Raw genomic sequence first — 21725 nt, 5'->3', positions numbered from 1 at the left:
GCTGTCTGACCACATACTTTAGTGACTGCACATGCAATTGCAGAAAATCCATCTTCTCACTCCAGCTTTGTGGACAAGACTGTGAGAAGGGTTCTTGTGTATAAATATACATTGCTATGGTTTGTAATGCTAAGTGCTTCATGTCATGGGAGAATATTCATACTTTAGGTTACCCACATAGCTGTGCCAGCTTTAGGCAATGGAGAGAGAAAGAAAAATCCTCAGGTGATTCCGAGCAACAAGGCTGATCTGCATTATCTTCTGAGGGTATTTATCTTTTTCCATTCAGCATGCAGGGAAATTAATGTTGTGATTTATGTACTGGAATTAGATTGTATGTATGCATCTCTCTTTCCCCCTCTGTGTCCTGTATAAACTTTAAAATTGTGTTCTACATCTTCCGATTGTGACAGTGGTGGCTGCTAGTAAAATCCACCTAAGAGATCTGTCAAAAGTGGCTTTTTTGTGGGAAAACTTTTGAGTGGTTAAAAAAAAAACAAACAAAACAACAGCAACAACAACAACAACAAAAAACAAACAAACAACAAAAACAATCTTTTAGACTGGTCTAGCTTAGACTTTGCATATAAAATGCTCTCCTCTTCCTTTTCTTCCATGAAATACTGCTTTAAATGCACTGCTAATGACTTCTTGTAGGGTAAGAGATTTGAAAATGTTGAGGCATAACATAAAAACAGCAATTGTACTATGTACATGAGGAAAAAAATGGAGTGGGTGAACATTTTTTTCAATGCTGGACATATTTCTGTCCTTCAAATTGGCTTATATCTTTCATGAATAATGACAGCACACAGTAAACGGAGTAACAGACTGGCCAAAAATATACTGCAATCAAACAGATTGACTCTGACTTTCTCCTGCTTTTCCAGCTTTGTGATATCATACATAAGGATATAATATACTAATTGGATAAATCTCACATGAAAGTAGACAGTGGTAAAAAAAAATAAAAAGAATACTGTCTGCTATGAAATTCTGTTGATCTCAAAATGAGAAACTATATATTTTGTATTTTTATTTTTATTTTTTTTTAAGAAATATGAACTAAAATAAGAAACTGTTGCTGATTTGGCTCAAACATTTTTTCTAAACTTGATAAGAGCAATCTCTTCCATTCCCCTCCAATTTTTTAATAAAGAGAACTGTTTTTAAATGACATGGGCTAAAGAGCTTCTCCATAATGTGTTAGTAATTTTTTATTTTCTTTTTTTTACTGTTCTAGCTTTAATTCATAATTACAAGCTTATTCCAATCTGCATTATGGAACCACATTTTAGACCAACAGCTGTTATCTACTTTCACTTGTAGCCTTGGGGTATGCATATTTTAATATTCATTTACTATGTACCGATAAACTAAATACTTCCTACTGGAAGTCTATGAAATTAATCACAGCATCTTAGTTGTTGTTCTGTCTTCCATGTAGCTCATATTTTTAAAATTTACTATGCTTTATAAATTCCTCTTCTTCTCCTCCCTGAATAAATGGGAAGACAAAAGATTATTGCAAAATATACAAGTGGAACAAGTTGATTAAATTGGTGATAATTAGAAAATAGAGAGAAGTACATTGCAGTCATTCAAATGACACAACCTTCTCTCCTGTTTCTGTATCTTGAATAAAACTAGTATAAACCTTGCCACGTTGCCTCCAGCAATATTTTAATAGCTGGCTTTGTATTTGAAGGTTGTGGTTTTAACTGTTATTTGAATAGTATTAGGTCTTCATATGCATATAATATTGCTTAAGGGTAAGTATTTTTCAGTCTTCCAGGCACAATCACAACTCCAAGCAGCTTTTTGTTAAAAGTGTAAAACATAACAACTTGGGAAATTCAGTGAACAGGGAGGAGATAAAAGTAATGCAACCTTTTAAAGTTTAAGAGTGTTTGTTGTGCAGCAATGGATAAGAAATGGATGAAAAGGTGTAGAAGGGAATGAAAACAGATTACTTCAATGATGAGTTTGGTGATAGAGCGTAATAACATCAAGTCTGGAGATGTTTGGACAGATTTCTCATATGTTTATATTTCTGGAGTGATGTCCTCTTTCCACAAATTATGACTGAAGGGCAGCACTTAAAGAGAGAAATAAATAAATGGTACCTGCTCCTGGTACTCTTGTTAGAAGTAATGGAGTATTCTGCTAATGAATTTGGTGGGAGCAGTGTGATCTGAAATACCTATGGGACATAATGTTTGTATTGTGAATGATTTGGAGTTGGGATATGCCAGTGCTGATCCTGGTACCCGAATATCTGCTAACAGTGAGTACAATACGCTTCAAGCTACATTCAGTAATGAATTTTAGGAGCATGAATAAGACTGTGCATCTGAAACTACAAACCACGCTGCAGAATGTCCTTGTTCAGTTGTTGGCTAGGAGTGCAGATGTCAAACTTCATAGGGTAGCTCCCCACAGTTATTCTGGTGTCCCAAGAGTACTAGTAGTCATCTTCTGTACTTGCCCAGAACTAGAGACATTTTGATCAGATCTGCATAGCCCATAAGTTAAGTCCATTTGGGATGCAGAAATTGGTTCTTCCTTCACATAGATACATACAAAAGAAAATCCACTAAGCAAATTATGAGCAGGGTGGGTGCACTGGTGGCTTCTGCATTTTACATTAAACAGCACTTGAGAGAATACCTAGAATTCAGGTCCTCTCACTTAGATAGATGCTCTAGATAGTTACCATATCTTTCTGAGCCAATAGATGCAGATTTCAATCAATCTGGTATCATAGCTTCAAAAGGAAAGATAGAGAAAATTCATTATTCCAGAACATGCTGTTTTGGTGTTGAGAGTGCTCTCTGGAGATGTGGATTTGAACTCCTTCAAGCTGAGGTGGCTGCTTTTCACAGAGGATCTCCGTCATAGGCTTGCTGATGAAAAGTTGAACAGCAGCACTGCCACATTGAACTTGCTACACTGAGAGAGCAGTGGTAGGATCCTTTCTTCTGCAGGGTATCCATGCTAGGAGAGCCAGGTGGACTGAGGTGCCTGTGCTTTGAAAAGTAATGAAAGTGGAATTCAGATACACCCTCACTCTCAGTGTTTCCTAGGTACTCTCCAGTTCCTTACTGAGTATGGATGTTCGTTTCACTTCCATCCTGAATTAATGTTATGTGGCTTCATTGTTACTGTTCTGGCCCTTGAAACCATGTGAGATAAAGGACTAGTTGCATTTAGCTTTTTGTATTCAGGCAAATCAAACGAAGTCAAAAATAGTGCTTTATTATGAGAGTATTAAAATATCTTGAGGAAGAGCGCATCATTATATTTGTATTCAAATTAACATATAAAATTATATCCAATCTGAAATTTGTATCTCTCTCTAATTGGCCTCATAAAGTACATAATAGCCTACAAAATGCAGTTCACCTTCACAAGCTCACTGATGTCCTTCATACCTCCTATGAAATGCTTACCATACCTTTGAAAGCTAAAAGATGGCAAAGAAAATGGAATATCAACTGAGCTTTTTTTTTGGTGTGAAAGGAAATTTGTCCTGAGTTGATCTGTGGACTGTATCATGCATTATGCCTAACTAAACACAAAAACCTTGCAATGGTCAATAAATGTAGGCCAAGTCCCAACCCAAATCAAATGTTATTCAAGATCCAGGAAATTGAACAGATGACAGGCCATGGAAGCTTTGACATTGTAGAATGCTGAGGCTTTGTAAAGGCTTTACGAGGCACAAAATATATTCCTCAAAGGGGGAATTGCATATATTTTAAGGAATACTGGTATACTGCATAGCTGGTTTTGAAGTTAATTGATTTCCAGATCTCCAAACATTTTCAAGTGAATGTCCAAACCCTTGTGTAATGAATTTATTATCACTGACATTGTTTTCTTAGTTACCTTAAAACATATCTGTGGGCCATGGCTAAAGACATGATTTGAACTGTTTCACTTACATTAATATTAAAAAGAAATATATATATATAGGAACACATTGGGGTAAAATGTAGTGGAACATAAACATAAATTTTTCTGTGCTTTTTTACCTGTGTTCCTATCAAAAAAGGTATCATATTGACCAAAGAAAGAAAGCATAAGATACAAAGTCTCAGGTAACTAAAAAAGTATAGCAAAGAAATATGAAAGACTGCTATTAACCAAACCAGGTTGATAAAAATATCTATTGCAGGAAAGAAAAAATACAGCTGCTCATATATATATTAAATGTTCATAATTGTGAACTTCGGTTAGGCTTCATATTTAACTTCATATTTTAGGTTCTGGTGTGCTGCAGTAAGTGAATTAATGTAGGACCAGACTGTTTTTAGATTAAAGGAGGTGCTACACATTACAACCATTGTAAAAATTATTCTGTGAAGTTTGGATAAAGCCTTCATATGTTGGTGTGTGGCTTTGTTATGGTGGCAGAGCAACATCCTGATGCCCTAAGTACATTGACTTCTTTTCACTAATGTATAAACATATTTTTATATTATATATCTCATAATTTCTCAGATTGCTGCCTTATTTTCATATTCTTGCGCTCCACAGTTCATGAATGCCATTTCAGCTCCATATGAATTTTCCAGTGCATTCTGTCATTTTTATGGTATAAATTCACCCTTCTCCATTCTACCAGAGCTCTTTTTTGCCAAGAATATTAACCATAATTTCCAGTTAAGCTTAAAAGGCATTTTGTCCTCCCCAGCTGGCACTCCTGCTTTGTGGGCTGTCTTTCAGCATCTTATCCTTCAACACCACACAGCAGAGGCAAGCAGATTCCGGAAAGCAATGTTAGTTTATTTTAAGATTGGTGGTTAAGTGGACTCTTTAATTTAGATTTTGTGTCATCAAACCCTAACCTTATTGATTGCTTGACAAATGGAATTTGTCATCTGGTTTTGTGATTTCTCTCAGGAGCTAGGTCACCAAATTACAATTTGATTTATTATTATTATTATTATTATTATTATTACCATCATCATCATCATCATCATCATCATCATCATCATCTGTTGGATAGAGGACAGTCAGTTATACAAAAGAAGACTTCTTTTTTTAAATCTTAGCAAACTTTAAGGAATAGAGTTGTTCATATCCAGTGAACAACTGGATATGAACCCCCGTGTGTTAATAACGTTAGAAAAAAATAGGTTCTTTCCAGCTGTGTGACTGTATCTGATGAAAATGCCTTCATGAATATTTATTTGGGCAAGCCTTTGCTACTCTTAAGCTTTCTGAAAATATTTGTGTGAATCAAATCTTGGTTAGTTGAATTATTCTAACTGAGAAAATGACAATAGTAAAAACAGTAAAAAGCAAAAAAAAAATAGTAAAAGCAAAAACAATGAAACAAAATCGAAAGATTTATTTATAAGATTGTTTGCTATTTTGGGGTTTGTAATAGAATAATTTTTGTCTTCATAGTCTGCATCTTTCTAACTTTCTAACTGTATTTCTTTCTTTTTTTCCATCATTCCCTTGTTTTATGCTGGAAAAACAAGGAAGGTTAAGAAAACAAGGGAGGGGAAAAAATTTCCCTCAATGAAATGTATTACGAACTGTCTTGAGGTCATGTTTCATGACAATGGGACTGCGGGTGGAGGGAAGGGCAAGTGTGATATTTTCCAGTTTCACAGAGTGGCACATCCTTATATGTTAACTATAGCCACTTCTCATTCTGGATGAAAGGCAAAAGAATTAAGGAGCCTCTCCATTTGCATATAAAGGATCTGCAGGAAAAGTAGAAAAATCCACACCTCCATGTTCCTCCTCCAGAATGATGGCTTCAGGAAGTTCTGAACTCTAGCACTTGTGGTAGGTTCAGATTCTCTTACGGTTTTTATTCTCTAGTGCACATGCTTGTTTACAAGACTTTGCTTCTTTCAACTGAAAAGCATCCCTGCAGGAAAACAATGAGTTGCATGTTATTGAAAAAACATTTATAGATTTTTTTTTGTCCACCTGACGTGATGCAGTTCTAATTTTCTGTCTAGATTTCATGAACGCTGTATTGTAATGATCCAGAAGATGACGAGAAGAAAAGTAATAAAACATATAACTATACTTTTAAAGTCTCTATGCTAGGCAGAAATGGAAAATTGGAGAAAAGAAATGTGTACAGAATAACACAAGTGAAATTGTCACATCATGTGAGATTTAAGAGATCACACAGATGATTGTCATGTTGGTATAGAGGATTAAACAACAGAGTATATCAAAAGTAAAAACAATTTTTTTTGCCTTTATAGATATGATCACATCAGATTCCAATAGCATTCATAGATAGCATATGCAAAAATAGGAGACAGAGGAAGTAAAATGATTAAAAAGCACAGTTCTCCTTGTGGAAGATCAGAACAAAACCCTAATTTAGGTTCTGTGAGAACTATTTAGAGTCTCTAGAAAAAGTCTTCTGAAGGAATCTCTCTCTCTCTTTATTTATTTATTTTTTTTTATTTCCTCAAGTATGTAGGAAATGTCAGAGGACAAACTTCTAGCATGGTTGCTTTGACTGTTTCCCTACTTTAATATATAAGTCAAAGGAACACGATTCAGTAATGTACTGGGACCCTGATCTATTTAAATTCTTAATTCAGCTAAGATAATATAGGTTTATTTTTATTTTCTGACAAAATTATAGTAGGAGGTGGTATAACCAGAAAGCTTCTGTGCACCTAACACATTCTTCATGCACATAATGACTTTTCAAATGTATAAAATCACAAGTGTACTCAAGCCTCTTTCTATTTCCAAATTCAACATTAACACAGTTGTCACAGAAAGCTGCTTTATTTTGTGCCAATTTCCAGTTGTAGATATTTGTGCTTTCCTATGAATGTTGCTAGAATGTTGTTTCCTTCCACAATGACATAAATTTCCATTTGTGACAAAGCAGTAATTTCCATGGCAACACGTCATAGTATTATGAAGGTGAGCAAAATCCAGCTACAGAGGGCTGCCAGTGGTGGGGATGTGTGCTTGGAAAAAAGCCTTACAGGGCTAGTAGAAAATTATAAGCAAAGTAAAAAGTGCTTTGTTTAAATGTTCTCTGTTTTCATGTTTGCTTAAAGTTAAAAACTATTTTAAAGAGGGGTGTTCCAGAGCTGAGTGGAGTGACTTTGCACCGATTTGGATATACTCCTGACAGAACAGTGATAAAAGTAGCTCCTGCATCTCTCTGAGAGGTTTTGCACTCCTTACTCAGGCAAAATTCTTACTGAGTTCTCTAGGAGTTTTTAACAAATTCACATTCCTATATTCTGACTTGGATATAGTTATATAAGCTTAACCTATAATAAAAGTGTTTAACTTCTGCAAATATATACATATATACTTGCTCCAGATTTTCAGAAGGTTTCATCAAGCACATCTTATACACAGGATCAGTGTTTGTGATCTTGCCTGTGATGTTTTTTAAGAAGTTTGGCAATAACTATTTTGAGTATAATGTTGATTTCATCATCGTCATGATGATTTAATCATCATCAATGGAGGTTATACAATGCAGGTTAGCTCAAACAAAAACAACTGTCTGTTTTATGGCATTTTACAAGTGATTATATATGCATTAAGTACCACAGCATTGTTTTTCTTCCATTTTGATTTTTAATATGATAATACTGTACATTAATTCAGAGAGGGGAGAGGAAGTTAAATTCTAACCTTATTAGCACTGACAAAATACAGTGAGTTCGATGGCTGTACAGTTTGTCTTGGTCGGATATGTCTGAGAACAGATGTGGGCTCTCTTGGATTAGTTTTTCGTTCTTTTGACATGGTCATTTCATTCTGGATTAGATTTTTCATTCTTATGACATGGATTTGGCACATGTTGCATTGATCAAAGGGTAAAAGAGGCTAAGCCTATCTCCTTATGTAATGGCTTCATCTTTTGGAGTGTAGTTGCATAGGGCCAGATCTTGATGACTCAGTCATTTTTAAAAACACTCTTCATCTGTCTTCTAGGCTCTTTAATGCAGTGACACTGAAAATAGTGTTAATTTGCCTAATAAATAAGGGTGGTATAAATAGAGACCAGCTAGTTGAGTTCAGCTAGCAGATTTGTACCAGAGTACTTAAAATCAGGGGCTGATGGTGACTAAAAGAGGCAGATCTCAGCTATTTGTCTTAATGTTAAGCTTTTCCAAAAGTTTATGTGTAATTGTACTCAAGGCCTGTTGTCATTTTGTGCCATATTTCTACATAAATCTTTTCATTAGTTTACAGTCTACAATGTAAACTTCTGGGGAAAAAAAAAAAAAAAAAAGCTTTTTTTTTAATTTTTTTTAAAATCCCATTATTAAGTGTCCACAGGAACAAAAAATGCTGTCTCAGGGGATACTATGGGATTTGACCTCAGTTCAGCCACAACAACCTGATTCAAGAGTATGGTAAATCAGCATTTTCAGTGCATGGCTTTATTGGTACTTCCAATGGGCAGAAAACATCAAGGGGAAAAAAAACATACTGTGGTTACTACACCTCCATTTCAGTAATGGAATATAAATACATTGCCTCTGTATTTGAGGCCAGTATGACCTTTATGAGGGCATAAAATAGCATGTTAAAGTCAAAATAATCTCCCTGTATTAAAAGATGACAGTTTGATTCAGTTGCCAGTTTTCTAAGACTTTGTGAAACTGTTCTTGTGACCTACCTCCTTTCTTGTTGGTGCATAAAATAACTACAGAATCACCACAGATACTATTGTGTATATTGCTTGAGAAAATATCTTTCATTCTTCGTTTGTTTTGGAAAAGCCAACAGCCCCTCAAGAGCCCTTATCCTTGCATGTTAATAATCATACTGTCTCACTCATTTGTAGCTGGTGACTTTTCTAAATATTTTTGATCAATAGAAAGAAGTATAAAAAATCAGTAGATTGCAGCTTGTAGCTGGAATTGATAGATAGTTTAGGTGGCAGGCTTTGAACTCCTTTGGCAATCAGTAGTTGAAAGAAACTACCTTAGTTCCATAGCTAGGATCTTCTGCCAAATTTACCCCGTTCACGTCTAAATCTCTTACATATTTTGAAGGATTAAAGATGAGATTAAAAACTTTCCTCTTGGCTTCAAAAAAAGAACAGAATTCTTTATACAAGCATAACTGACAACCCCCCATGAGAAAAACAAAAAACAAACAAACAAAAAAAACAAAAACAAAAACAAAAACAAAAAAACACCTAAGGATGTTTCCCTTTTTCCTTAACCATTTCTTTTCTTTTTTTCACCTCATTGTCTTACTTAGATGGCTCTTTACAATATGGTGTTGTTAGACCTTATACAAAGGTTATACTTTATGATTTGACATACAGCATTTTTCTTCCTTTGAACTCCTCTTTGAATGTTTAATTGTTAACAGTGTAGTTAATTCTACATGTTGTGGCAGAATTAATTGTGTTGCCATAACATCATTTTCCCCTAATAAATTTTCCACTATGGGGATTTCAGCACTTCAAAGACGATACAACATACCTTTTGCTAACCAGATGATAAGGTTTCATCTATGCAATGGAGCCAATGATTATTTTTGAACCAACATATAATTATGAAGACACAGTGAGAGAACTTTCAACATGTTCACAAGTGGCAGAACTAAATGCAAGCAGAAATGTCATGTTGGGGTGGAGGTTCAAAGTTAGCACCCAGTCTTCGACTCTGCAGCTGCTATAATTACACAACTCTGTAAATTGGAATCATTTATCCTCTGCCAACTGCAGTAATTAATTTTCTCTTCAGTCAGTGGAGAGGGGATTGATCTTTCCTTTATGAAAATCTTTCTCACGCAAATATCACTTCAATTTTCTGTGTTTCCAGTTCTGGAAATTTGTCCTTCTATAAATCAGGTATTAAAGAGTGGAGTTGCAGTTTCCTTGACTGCATGTTCTTGCCTATGTGGCAGCAATTAAAAATGACCTGAAGTATGGGTTTTTGTCATGGCACTTCAGTACTACCTGACTGAAGAGTTAGGCTGGCTTGTGCGGTGTGATGCACAAATGGTGACTGGTGTTGTTTGCATGTAGAACTTTGGCTTTGTTCTGTTAGTCACTAGATGCCAGTTTGTATGTTTTTAATCTAAAGGCCTCTGAAAAATTGGTGAGAATGACTTGTGGTTTGCATCTCATTCAGAGTGGAAGCGTGCCTCCATTCTTATACTGGCTCTGTTTTCTAAATAGGTAACACCTTCGGAAGAAATATTGTGGGGAAAAAAAGCCATATACTCTGAAAGCCAGGGACTTTGTCCTTAGAGGTCAGTTTTCATTTGGGCTGTATATTTGTGTATTCCCTGGTTGCTGCAAAAGGGCTGTTGTCATATACTTACTGCTATGTAGATAGTAGTTAGGAGAGAAAACTAATGTACCACAGACTTTATGTAGTGCTGACTGCTTTGTAGTTAAACAATAGAATATTTTAGTATATATGTATGCACGGGAATGAAAACATGCTACCGTTCCACTGGATGTTTGGTGCTTCTGATAGCCTGAGTGAACCCCTAGTCAGTGACAGCAAATGCATGATGGCAGTTCCTGTTGCTTGTAACTGAACTGATCCCTCATAGAACACAAAATTGTCAGCAAGAACAGAGTCACCTTTGCTCTTCAAAGGGCTGCTGGCTCCAAATACGTGAATTGGCAGGAATCAGGACCTTCAGCCAGGGAGGACAGGACCTGACTTTTCCAGATCTGTTGTCCTTTTGGTTTGAAGAGAGGCACTCCAGTGATACAATGCGGGAGAAGCTTAGCTGTTGTTACCCATGCTGTATTTGTCCTCAGAGAATATGGAAGACTTCTATCTTGTGGCTCCACACAGAGCCCTTCTCCCAAGCAAAAATTTTCACTTTTTTTTTTTTTTTTTGTCTTAAATGCTGGATTCATTTATCCTTTTCACATACTAATTCATGCATTCTGGGCCAGATCTTCCATGGCAGTAAAGCTGTTTGGTATTTTTCTGATAACCTGTTTGGTCCTGGTGAATGCCAAGATGTAAGCTATTCTTAACTGTGTTGAAGTTACTTCATCATCCCAAGTAACTTGTACTAGTGGACCACACCATCGTCCAGGTGCCACAGATTTCCCACCTGAGATGGAAGATGAAAAGCCATGGGAAGGATTTTATCCGCTCCTGGTATGTATAGTACTGTTGCATGTAGGCTGGTGAGTCTGGAGTTGCCTAATACTTGATTTTTTGTAGTTCAGTGTGATTCTCTGAGTGAAGATAACGCACAAAGGATCAGAGGTGAGGCATAATTCTACAAGGGTATAATCCTAGTACAGGGCTGGCTCCATTAGCTCTATGCTGTTTCCGCAGCACCTTTACCTTTGTTAACATTCGGTGTTTGAGGTGGGAGTGAGGACATTTTAGGGTATAACCATATCCTCGATATTGTGCCCTTGCAAGGCCTAAAAAGCTTTGATGTAATAGGCAAGTTAATACAATATGGATAGACTCCATAATATACCAGTATCTGGAGGGGTAATTTAAAACAGTCTTCTTAAAGACAGTTTCCCAGCAAACAAGAGTAAATAAAACCACAGGAACTGGAACACTTGTAATGTAAAAAGTGAACAAATCATCCCTCTTTGCTTTTTCTCTTTCAGCCTATATAAAAGAGATATTTATATATTAGTAGAACTACTGTATATACAGTAATAATGATGGCTTTGTGTAAAAATACAATTTTGTTTACCTTTTGATCATAACGGGATTTTCTCTACAAAAAGAAATTCACTACATTTCAGTTTGAGATATTTGATAATCCTTCTTTGTATCAGAGTTTAACACAGTTAAAACACATCAAACATGATCAAGCTACAGTTATCAGCAGAAAACAGCTCAAGTGAAATTATTAAAAATCCTTTGAGTTTCGAAGGCAGGAATACAGCGTGCTGCTATGGTGTTTAACTTCATATGGTGATTCAGAATGATCTGCTTCCAGGCCTTGATCCTTGCATATTTATACTTGCTTTATTGGTGTTGGAGGTTTTGTTTGTATTTAATAATTATGCAGCTCAGAATGGATGTTGACTGCATTTCTGTAAGTTTTTAGAAATCACTATTGGTTTGGACAGGCAAAGCCCACATATTGACAGTAGACATGCATTTGAACTCAATATATTACTTGTATCTGGGAAGCCTGGAGCAAAATCCTCAGGTGGGGTAAATCACCATAACTCCTTTGACTTCCATGAGATAAAGTTGATTTTCACCAGCTGGGAATCTAGACTTTGTTTTGGTTTCCCATTTGACTAAACTGAGCCAAAAGAAAAAGAAATACCTTATAGATGCATGTTTTTCTTGAAAAAGAAATTAAAAGAAAAAAAATCTGAGTGGGGATTGTAGTAAATGAGCATCTCTGAGTGGAACAAAGGAATAGAAGAGAGGGGCTAATTGTTTAATTAGTAAATGTCTGCTTGGTTAATGACATATTAATGAGTTTTTAAGACAGTCATATCATTTACCATAAAAGACCCATGTGCATATCCCTGGATGTACTGTATAATTAAGTAATGTGACCCATAGGAGTTCATCATTTAAAAACCTGTCAGCTGTCTCATGTTTGGTAGCAGATGAGTAAGCTGAGGAAGAGCTCACCAGGAGGACTCAGGAGTTTAAGTCCAAAGTATTTCCCTGCATAAAATCTGTTGATCTGTCATCACTGTAGTATCTGTACATGAAGGCAGCATGAATCAGGATTTGTCCAGCAGTCCATCAAGTTGTTTATTACCAGAAAGCTGTTTCTGGGAGGTGGTGGATCCCACAGGCTTCTCCCTTAGCTCAATTCCATCATCTGTTGCAGAACAAGTGAGGTGTGCAGTGTGTTGGCCCTGGGCCGAGGCAGGAGGTTTACCCAGAGCTGATGGAGTTCATGCTATTCTTTAAGACACTTTATCTCAGCTAGCAAGAACTCACTCCTTGTAATAAATGTACTAACAAAGTGTGTTGTTCTCCTCCTAAAGAATCCTTCTGGCTCTGACTACAGTGTCTACCCTTTAAAAATATTTCCTCTCTCCTTTTCCCTAGTCCCACTTCTGGGCAGCAGGAGGCCTTGTTTTTCTGTCACAGAATGTATTATTTACCCTTTTCACATTTCAGTACTGTTTTGTAGAACATTGCAGCATGTTTCTTACTGTTTCTGTTTCTTCAGCTTTCAAAAGTAACATGCATTGAGAGAGGTGTGGATATTAGAAAGTGCTTGCAGTCACCTTCAAAGAGGGGTGCAAACATCAGGATCATTCATCCTTTCTGTCTTATACATAAATATATGTCGTTGCTAGGGTCCAGATTTGAAAGTTATCCAAGTTTGCTTCAGTTGCAGGATGTATGGGTGTAAACTTTATGCTCTTTCCTGGAGCTGTCTTAAGTCACTGAAAGACCACAAACACCATACTTGCACCATACCTACACCATACACAGAGAACACTAATTGCATGCCTAGTTGATGGAAATGTGCAGATCCAGTGCAGACCAGTTATACAGCATGTGCAGTAATTCTGATGCAGTTAGTGTTAGACATCTTGGCAGAGGTGGTGAAGACCCTTAACTCTTAGAATTCAGGACTTGGGCTTTCTAGGTGCATGTTACAGTAGCAGAGTGCTCTCAACATTTATGCTTTCTTTCATAAGCAGCTTTTGGAGGGATTGCATGAGGGCCATCTCTAGAATTGTAGGCTTTTAATGCAGGTAATTGAAATACAACACGTTGTATTTCAATTAATTAATTAATACAACAGTTGTACAGATACAGCACTACTGTGCTGTCATTTGGAGTCTAGCCCAAAAGTAAGAAGACTAAGAAAGGTCTTTGGGTGCCATAGTACATGATTAGTAATTAACAAAAATATCGGCATGGGGAAGAAGATCAATGGGTATTTTGAGGCCGTTTTTCATTTTTTTTTTAACTTTAAATTTTATTAAAAAAAAAAAACTTTTTTTTTTTTTTCCAACTAATTTTGTCACAGATGTGCTGTGAACTAACAACTGTGAACTAAGTTTTTTTTTCAAAGTATTTTTCAAGCAGGTAGCATGTTATTTTAGAAGTAGAGTAATTTGCAGAATACAGGCCCTTCCCTTACCCATTTCCTAAATGTGTGCATTGAGCACCATATATAACTCTAGTTTTAAATCTATATAGAAGCCAAAATAAACAATCACTCAGTATAGTATGTCTCCCAAATACATGGTGTAGAGGCCACAGAAAAAAAAAATGCATAGACTATATACATTTTCTTTTTTCCAATTTATTTTCTGGCAATGGTAAGCAAAGTACCATTGCTCCTGATAGATGAAGTTTGAGAGCAAATATTATGCACTGACTAAGGGCTTAATTCTGATCTCCCCTCTGCCAGTGTGTATCATTAATGATTCATTGCATATTTTGAATAATAAGCTGTCTGCATAGTGGAGGGCAGAACATAGTCCTAGGAGACTATTGCATGTGTGATGCATTAAGAATTATATTGAGAATGTGTAACTTATTAAAGTAGCTATCTTGGGTTAAGGCACTATTGGGGTGTATGTGTGTCTATGTAAAAATTAGGGGAAATTAAAAAGTGATCCTAGGCAAGGCAAAGAGACTATAAAAATATAAACTTAGGGAAAAACTATTTTTTTAAAAAGACATGAAGCATGGCCTTTGACTCCTGAGTTAATAACATTCGAGCAAAACTGACAAAATGCATTTTTTGCCTGTTCTAGTTAGATTGCCATTATTTTATCTGTTTAAAGTATAATCTCTACCTTGTAAAAATGAATGTGAAAATTGACTGATTTGGGCAGCAATCTGCTCTCCTAGAATCATGAGTATAATGAAAAATGAATAATATTTTATGTGTCTATAAAATATATTCCTATATAAGAGAGCATGCAAATCTTTGGAAAGTCACTGTGTGTATGATCTATACACAAACATGTACGCACTCTGCGTCCCATGTCTGTATGTATAATTGGTACACATCAGACTGCAAAAATGTTTGTCCTCGTGTTCTCAAGTAGGTATGTTTATAGTAAAGTAAAACTAAAACAAGATGCCCCAAACATTGCCTCTTTTTTTTTTTTTTTTTTTTTTCTTTCTTAACTTTCTCAGTATAGTTCATGTCTTAGCTTTGATTTAAAGGTTAAAATAATCTGCCCCAGCTGAGAAGCTTCATTAGTGTATGTACTGTGTTGCCTATTCAAAGGGCATGCTAATGCAACACTATCATTATACATTATATTTGCCTTTTAAATGTATTTCATCATACTATGCTTATGTATATTATGATATTATGACTATGATACCTATTATGATTATGCAATACAAAGATGTTGAATGAAATCGTAGCATAACTGGGGCAAATTCACTCTCTCAAGTCAGGAAAATAAAAAATTAGGTCTCTCTCTGTTAATTTCCTACATTCTACATATACAGGAAAATTTATACTTGCAAGAAAACACTGCTTTTAAGAAATATCTACCACATTTCAACTCTTTTTCTAAAAATACCTTGTCAGTCTCGCTTGTATATAGCAGGATCACCATGTCCAGATTGGAAGGTGCAGACATTTCTGCTTTTTCCATACTGATGGTTGACACTCAGAATGAAGGAAAACAGAAGGGAGAATGAGCTAGAAGTGCAAAATATAATGACTGTTGGCCTTTTACACAGGAATTCATGCTTTCCATTCTCCATCCTGTTTCAAGCACTGGTAGGAATATTATTTATAAATAAAACTTAGGCATATAGGAAATTGAGTTTGGTCCAGTAGTGCACTTGTACCTTGAAGACTGTGGCTAGCTGGGAGTAGTGCTGTTGTAGTTATATTGTAAGATTCTAGTAATTGCTTGAAGTAACATGTGCTGAAGTGCTGTACTTGAAGGAGGACATGGAGCCAAACCTTGGCATTCTTGCAGACAAATTAAAAAAAGAGATACTTTTCTGCTTTATTAGTGCTCCCCTCTGCTAATTCATTTTGTGTATTTGGAATATTGGGGATAAATATTAGCACTGGTACGTGTGGATTTCTTATGCTGGCTTCTAATGCATCCTGTTTTATTTGTATAATATACATGGATAATAATAGAAGAGGAAAAAGAAATACAATTGTTCATATACGGTAGCAGATACAGTGTTGTCTGTTCTGGGAGGGAAGAAGGAGGGTTATTTGATCTGTGTTTTAAGAGAAAGTGATACTGTGAAGTTGCCTAAGTTTGTAAGCTTTTCCTTTGAGGGAGATATGTGTGCAATCTGCATGCCTGGCTAGCTCTTTGATGATAAATTTGGACTCAGTTTTTAGTCAACTACAAGAAGGTGCCAAAAGCATTGGCATCTGTTTTAGAAAATTGGCAGAGTTTCCTTGGCTGCAAATTCCTTTATACTGTCTCATTACTTTACTCCTATCAGCTTTTACCTGCATGAAAAAAAGACCAAAAGAAAAAGGCAAGAAAACCCTTTAAAACTTAAGTAGCTATTACAACAACAGAGCCTAAACCACTCAGGGTGAAGATTCTATAATTTCCACTCTTTACACATACTAGGTGCAATCAAACAACTTGAAGCAATAACACAGGGGGAAATATGTTTTACATAACTTGACTTCCAAATAACGATTATCCCTTCAAGGCTATTTGTTTTCCCAAGAATCCTGCTGATTATAGGCTCTGTGTTAAACCTGTTTCATATGATAACCTAGCTACACCCTGGCTTCTGTTACATTAACCAAATTATGTTTGCTGTGAACAGGCAGGAACTATGTGTCTCTCCTGCAAGTTGAAATGTTGCCTTAAGTGGGAACCTTATTGATTTCAGTGCAGTCAAGCCGTCACCTCTCGTATTGTAGTTGGCTATGTGTGACTGTTTAGTTCCCAACTACATTGGTTTTGTTTTATGGTGAACAGGTTCTTGATTTTTTTTTCTTTAAGAATTCATTTGATAGTCTTGCAAATACAAGGTGGAATTGTGCTCTGTTCTGAATTAGGTGACAAAATGAATGGGAGATACTTTACTACATCTGTAACGTATCATCTAAGGATATATGAAACGATCTAAGCAGATCTGAAGTCTTGAGATCCTAGTTAGCTGTCGAGAATCTAGCCTCTGTCTTTTGTAATAACACGTAGTCCCAAGGGAAATTGCATTCACATTTCATGCTTGTTGCTGCTGTCTTTGGACTGGTACAGGTGACGTTTCTGGGAGAAGAAATACCTCAGTTTTACTTTTAATCTATTTAAAATCATTTAGGGCTGTCACTGCAAAGCAGCTTGGGTTCTTAGTGGAGGTATCAGCAACCCTTACTGAACCTAAAAGGAAGCTGGTTCTTGGCTGGCTTTCCCTTTGCTGGGAACCTGAATTCCCTTTGAACTGTTTCTGAAGGCTGTCTTGCATCAAATTTGTAGTGTTCGAAGGAAACAGCTTTGAAAAGAAACTCATGGTGTTTACTAGTTCCTGGAAGATGCAGGTCTCTCCAGCAGTTTGTAGGTACGCATTTTTTATCTTGCCATTCTTCATTATGCCCTTTCTCTGTTGCACTTTGTTGTTGCTTCCTAAAATGGAGATGGATTCCACCCTATCTTGAACTGACTGCCTGTGTAAAATAGATGAAGAACTTCTAATTTGTGTGACAGAGCAAGAGAAAGCAAGCTCAATATACCAGATTACTATATACAGTAAACATTTTTGCAGTATATAATTTTAATGGCATTTTAACAAAACAGTCATACTTCTTTACACTTGTAGCAGATGCATGGTGAATATTTAAATCTTTGTTCTGTCATACATTCAGTTATGATTCTTTTCTCTTATTTCTGATGTAAAAACATTTTATCGGATGGCTATTCTCGTGACAAAAGTTAAAGAAACAGGGAAGGAGGGACCAGAGAATTACCAATCTGTTACTGTCTGCTGAGACAGCACAACAATAAAGAAATAGTTTAGAAATATTGTCAGGAAAAAGGTCCAAGTGAGAACCTGTTAATTTATGTATTTTAAAATTTAGGCATTGTGTGAAGATTTTGTTAGAAATTACTCTTTTTTTTCTTTTTTTTTTCTTTTTTTTCTTTTTTTTTTTTTATTGCCTTAATGCCTATTTTCCTGTGGGGTTTTATATGTTTAAATGATCAGCGAAGGGAAGTAAATGATGTGTGAATTAGGTGAAAAACCATATAACATAAACAGCAAATATTGTAATCTGTTTCCACAGATATTTCAAGGAATATATTATTTGATTTTTTTGTGTGTGCAATTTATTTGTTGAATATTTTAAAGAGCAACAAATATGTATTACTTTATATATATATATATAAATTTTTATATAATACATAATTACTAATAATAATTAGTAGTGCGTGCTGTGTAAAAAATAATATGCCTCTGTGCTTTTCACATTTGTTAGGGACAATTTATGCCCTGTCATCAAAATAATTTTGTATTTCATAATAGGGAATGCTGGAAAAATAGCAAGTTTATATAGAGACATGTTAAAACTGAGACATGTTACGTGCTTTTTTTCCTCTTATTTTAAAACCCAAGAGGTATTTCCTGCAGTCATTTAAGAGTGACTATTAGATTCACTTCCCATTGCAAGTACTGTAGAACATCCATCTTGTCGCAGTGTCCTAAATATTGCTCATCAGAGCAGCTCTACAGAAACCTTAAGGGGTCAAAGAACCATAATTCATGCTTTCTGCCATACAAATGGCCTACCAGGTGATTTAAGGACTTGGAACTGTACAGTGCAACTCAGGGCAGTAAGGTAAAATGCATGCTTCTGCATGTGTTCTGGCCTTCTACTTTTTTTGGCTTCTTTAGAGGAAAGGTTAGTAATCAAAATAGAATCACACATCTGTCACTGACTTTGTAAGCAGTAGTGGATATGCTTAATATTTTGTGACAAGTCATGTTGTGACAATATGCACTGAACTCTCATTGTCTTCCCTATGATTTTGGCTTGATGAAGGATTGAATAAATTGGTTTTACATGTCACATTGCCTTTTAATAAAACTGACAAAATTATTTGTCTGTTTCATGGGTGCATTTATGGAATTTGGATATTTTGAAATATATAAGTAGAAAATACTAATACTTAAATGTAATTGCTAGTGATTTTTACATTGGAAAGTCCTACACCTATGAAAGGTGGAGCCAAGTGACTAGGATAAGGAGGAAAAGCTGTTTGTGGCCAGATATATGTATAGCAGTAAAAAGGTTCATTCTATTTATTGAATTTTATTTGCTGTTTGTTTGAACCATGTGGTGACAAGCAGTAGCCTGTTACTATATAGTTATTGGGACTGTACTTGTGAGAGGGATAAAATAGATGAGAGGCTTGTGCATGCAGACATCCACTTGTGAGTGGAGTATTGAGACAAGTAGTCTCTTAGGAAAGCATAAGAATCTTTGAATTGCGTAGTTTTATAATCTGAAACAGTGGAGAAAACAACTTCTGGTGCTCCAGTTTGTGGGGTATTGCCAGTATATGAGTCTATTATGAGTATATTAGTTTTAATTTTCTTTTGTTTGTTTGTTTCTCTGTTTTCTGAAATTATAATAAATGTTTCCATGTCCCTTTAAGTATTACAGGAAGGTTCTGAATGGATTGAGTGATCTTCACAGGTGTTCAGACAGAAGTCACAGAGGCTGTTTAAAGCAACAAATACATGCACAACTCTGGATTGTAAATAGAAGTCATGATTTAAATTTATTTTTTTATTTTTTAAAGTAAAGTACACATAAGTAGATTGAGAACTGCCTTCCAGGTAGTACCGGCAATCAGCACCCAAGCTATGCTAAGAAAGTGGTGGGTTCTGTACATTCCAGCTGCAATGCAGACTTGAGAAGGATGTGGAAACTTTACCCTCTTTCCCCAGATTCCATAAAGTGACATTTGATGCTTAGTGCACAGTTCCCTCCCACCTATTTTTTCCTCTTTTTTTTTTTTTTTTTTCTCCCTGTCTCTTTCATCTGTCTGCTTCTTAAGCAAGATGGAATTACTAGAAAGAGTTTTATGTCAGGAAGGTCGAGTTATTGAACTTTAAGGGGTATCAATTGCAATTGGATGGCAGCCCAATAGGAGGACCTCTTAATGGGGTGGAATAAGAAACTTACTTTTTAGTCTGTTTAAAGGTAATACTTAAATATGTGCTCCAAGGAATCAGTCTTTGATTTAGAATATTGTGTCTCCTGCTTTTCTGAACATGCAGGCCTTAGATCTTTCTATGATTAAACTATTTTTAGCTGATGAGAACTACTCTGAATTTGATTATAGTATTTTTTTTTCCTTAAACCCCACCTCATTTGAAGATGGAAATTGTTGGGGATTTTCCTTCCGTTAGCTTTTTGGTGTATTTGAAAGATCTTTCTCACTTTCTTCTTTGTTCATCTTTACTTACTAATAGCTAGAAATTTCCTCTGAAAGTCAAAAGCATAGAAATAGTCCTAGTTCACTGGATAAGCCATGCTGAGTAGCTGTTAGAACAAGAACTGCACAGACACTGCAGAACTGGTACATAGAACAAGAAATGGAAGTATTGGTCTCTTGAAGGAAAGTAAAGGAGCAAGGGGAGCTCTTTTTTTTTTTTTTTTTTTTTTTTTTCCTAAAAACTGTGAGTTTTCTTCTCTCATAGACATTCATAGTCCAGATTTTAGTTGCATCTTTGTTTTACAGTTGCGTAGGCAAATTGAAAGGAATTAAATTTGTGGAGGGTAAGTGCAGGTGTGGATAAAAATAACTACGGATAAATAGCTAAATGTTATTAAAAAAGAAATTATCTGAAGGATAATAAACTGTTACAGAAGTTTGGCTTAAAAACAAAGCAAACAAAAAAGAAAAACACTCAAAAAAAACACCTCACAAAGCACACACACAAAAGAAAACAAAGACTGCAAATACAAAGCAATTTTAGATGAGTATATGAATCTAGTAAATTTTTAAGGAATACATGTATAGTCAGTGTAGAATGTGAGTTTTTTTAGACAAGGACTTATCTGTGTTTTGTTTACAACCAAGTTTGTTAATTGAAACTGTCATTCCGCCATCCCAAACAAAGATGGATGGCTCAGCAGTGGATAAGTCTTCTGCTGCTCAACTCTAGACTTTACTGCACAATCACACTTTTTATCCCTGAAGCTGGGGTGGGTGGGGATAGGAGCAGAAGGGGGTTATCATTTCCTGACATAAAATGCAAAACTGCAATAAAATACAGTAAGAAAAAATAGCAGTGTTGGCATAAGAATAAATAAGTATAGACCAACCATAAATTCATTAGAGTGGAAATTAGTAGGAAGTTTCTGTTCTGTTTTGAGAAATGAGGTTCTGGAACTTCATTACTTCATTCTGATGGGAATGGTGGGAGTGGCAAAACCAAAACTTATGTAATGATTGAACGTAACAATTTTTTTGGTAACATTATTGTAATGCCTGTGCCTTGGTTTCAGTTTTCTGTCTTAGCAGATGGGGTTGATGGTCTAGAGGATCCCAACCAGTCTGATGTTTCTATGACTCATTCCAGTGAAATCACTGAAAATATTTACATTCAGTGGATCTCCATGTTGTCACTGAGAGGGAAGCAATATACAGCATCTAGAAGCTGCTCTGTTGTGGACAGTTGTATAGATTGAATAATAAAAATGGAAGAGAAATTTTCCAATGTAAGCATTACAAATCACAAGGGTGTTTTGTTTTTTTTTTTTCACTTTCTCTCTCCATAGTTCAGAGTATTACAAAACAAACAAACAACAAACAAACAAAGACTCCAAACACA

Source organism: Aythya fuligula, chromosome 2 (assembly GCF_009819795.1).
Source record: "Aythya fuligula isolate bAytFul2 chromosome 2, bAytFul2.pri, whole genome shotgun sequence".
NCBI classification, from domain to species: Eukaryota; Metazoa; Chordata; class Aves; order Anseriformes; family Anatidae; genus Aythya; species Aythya fuligula.
Note: the sequence above shows the minus strand (reverse complement) of the source record.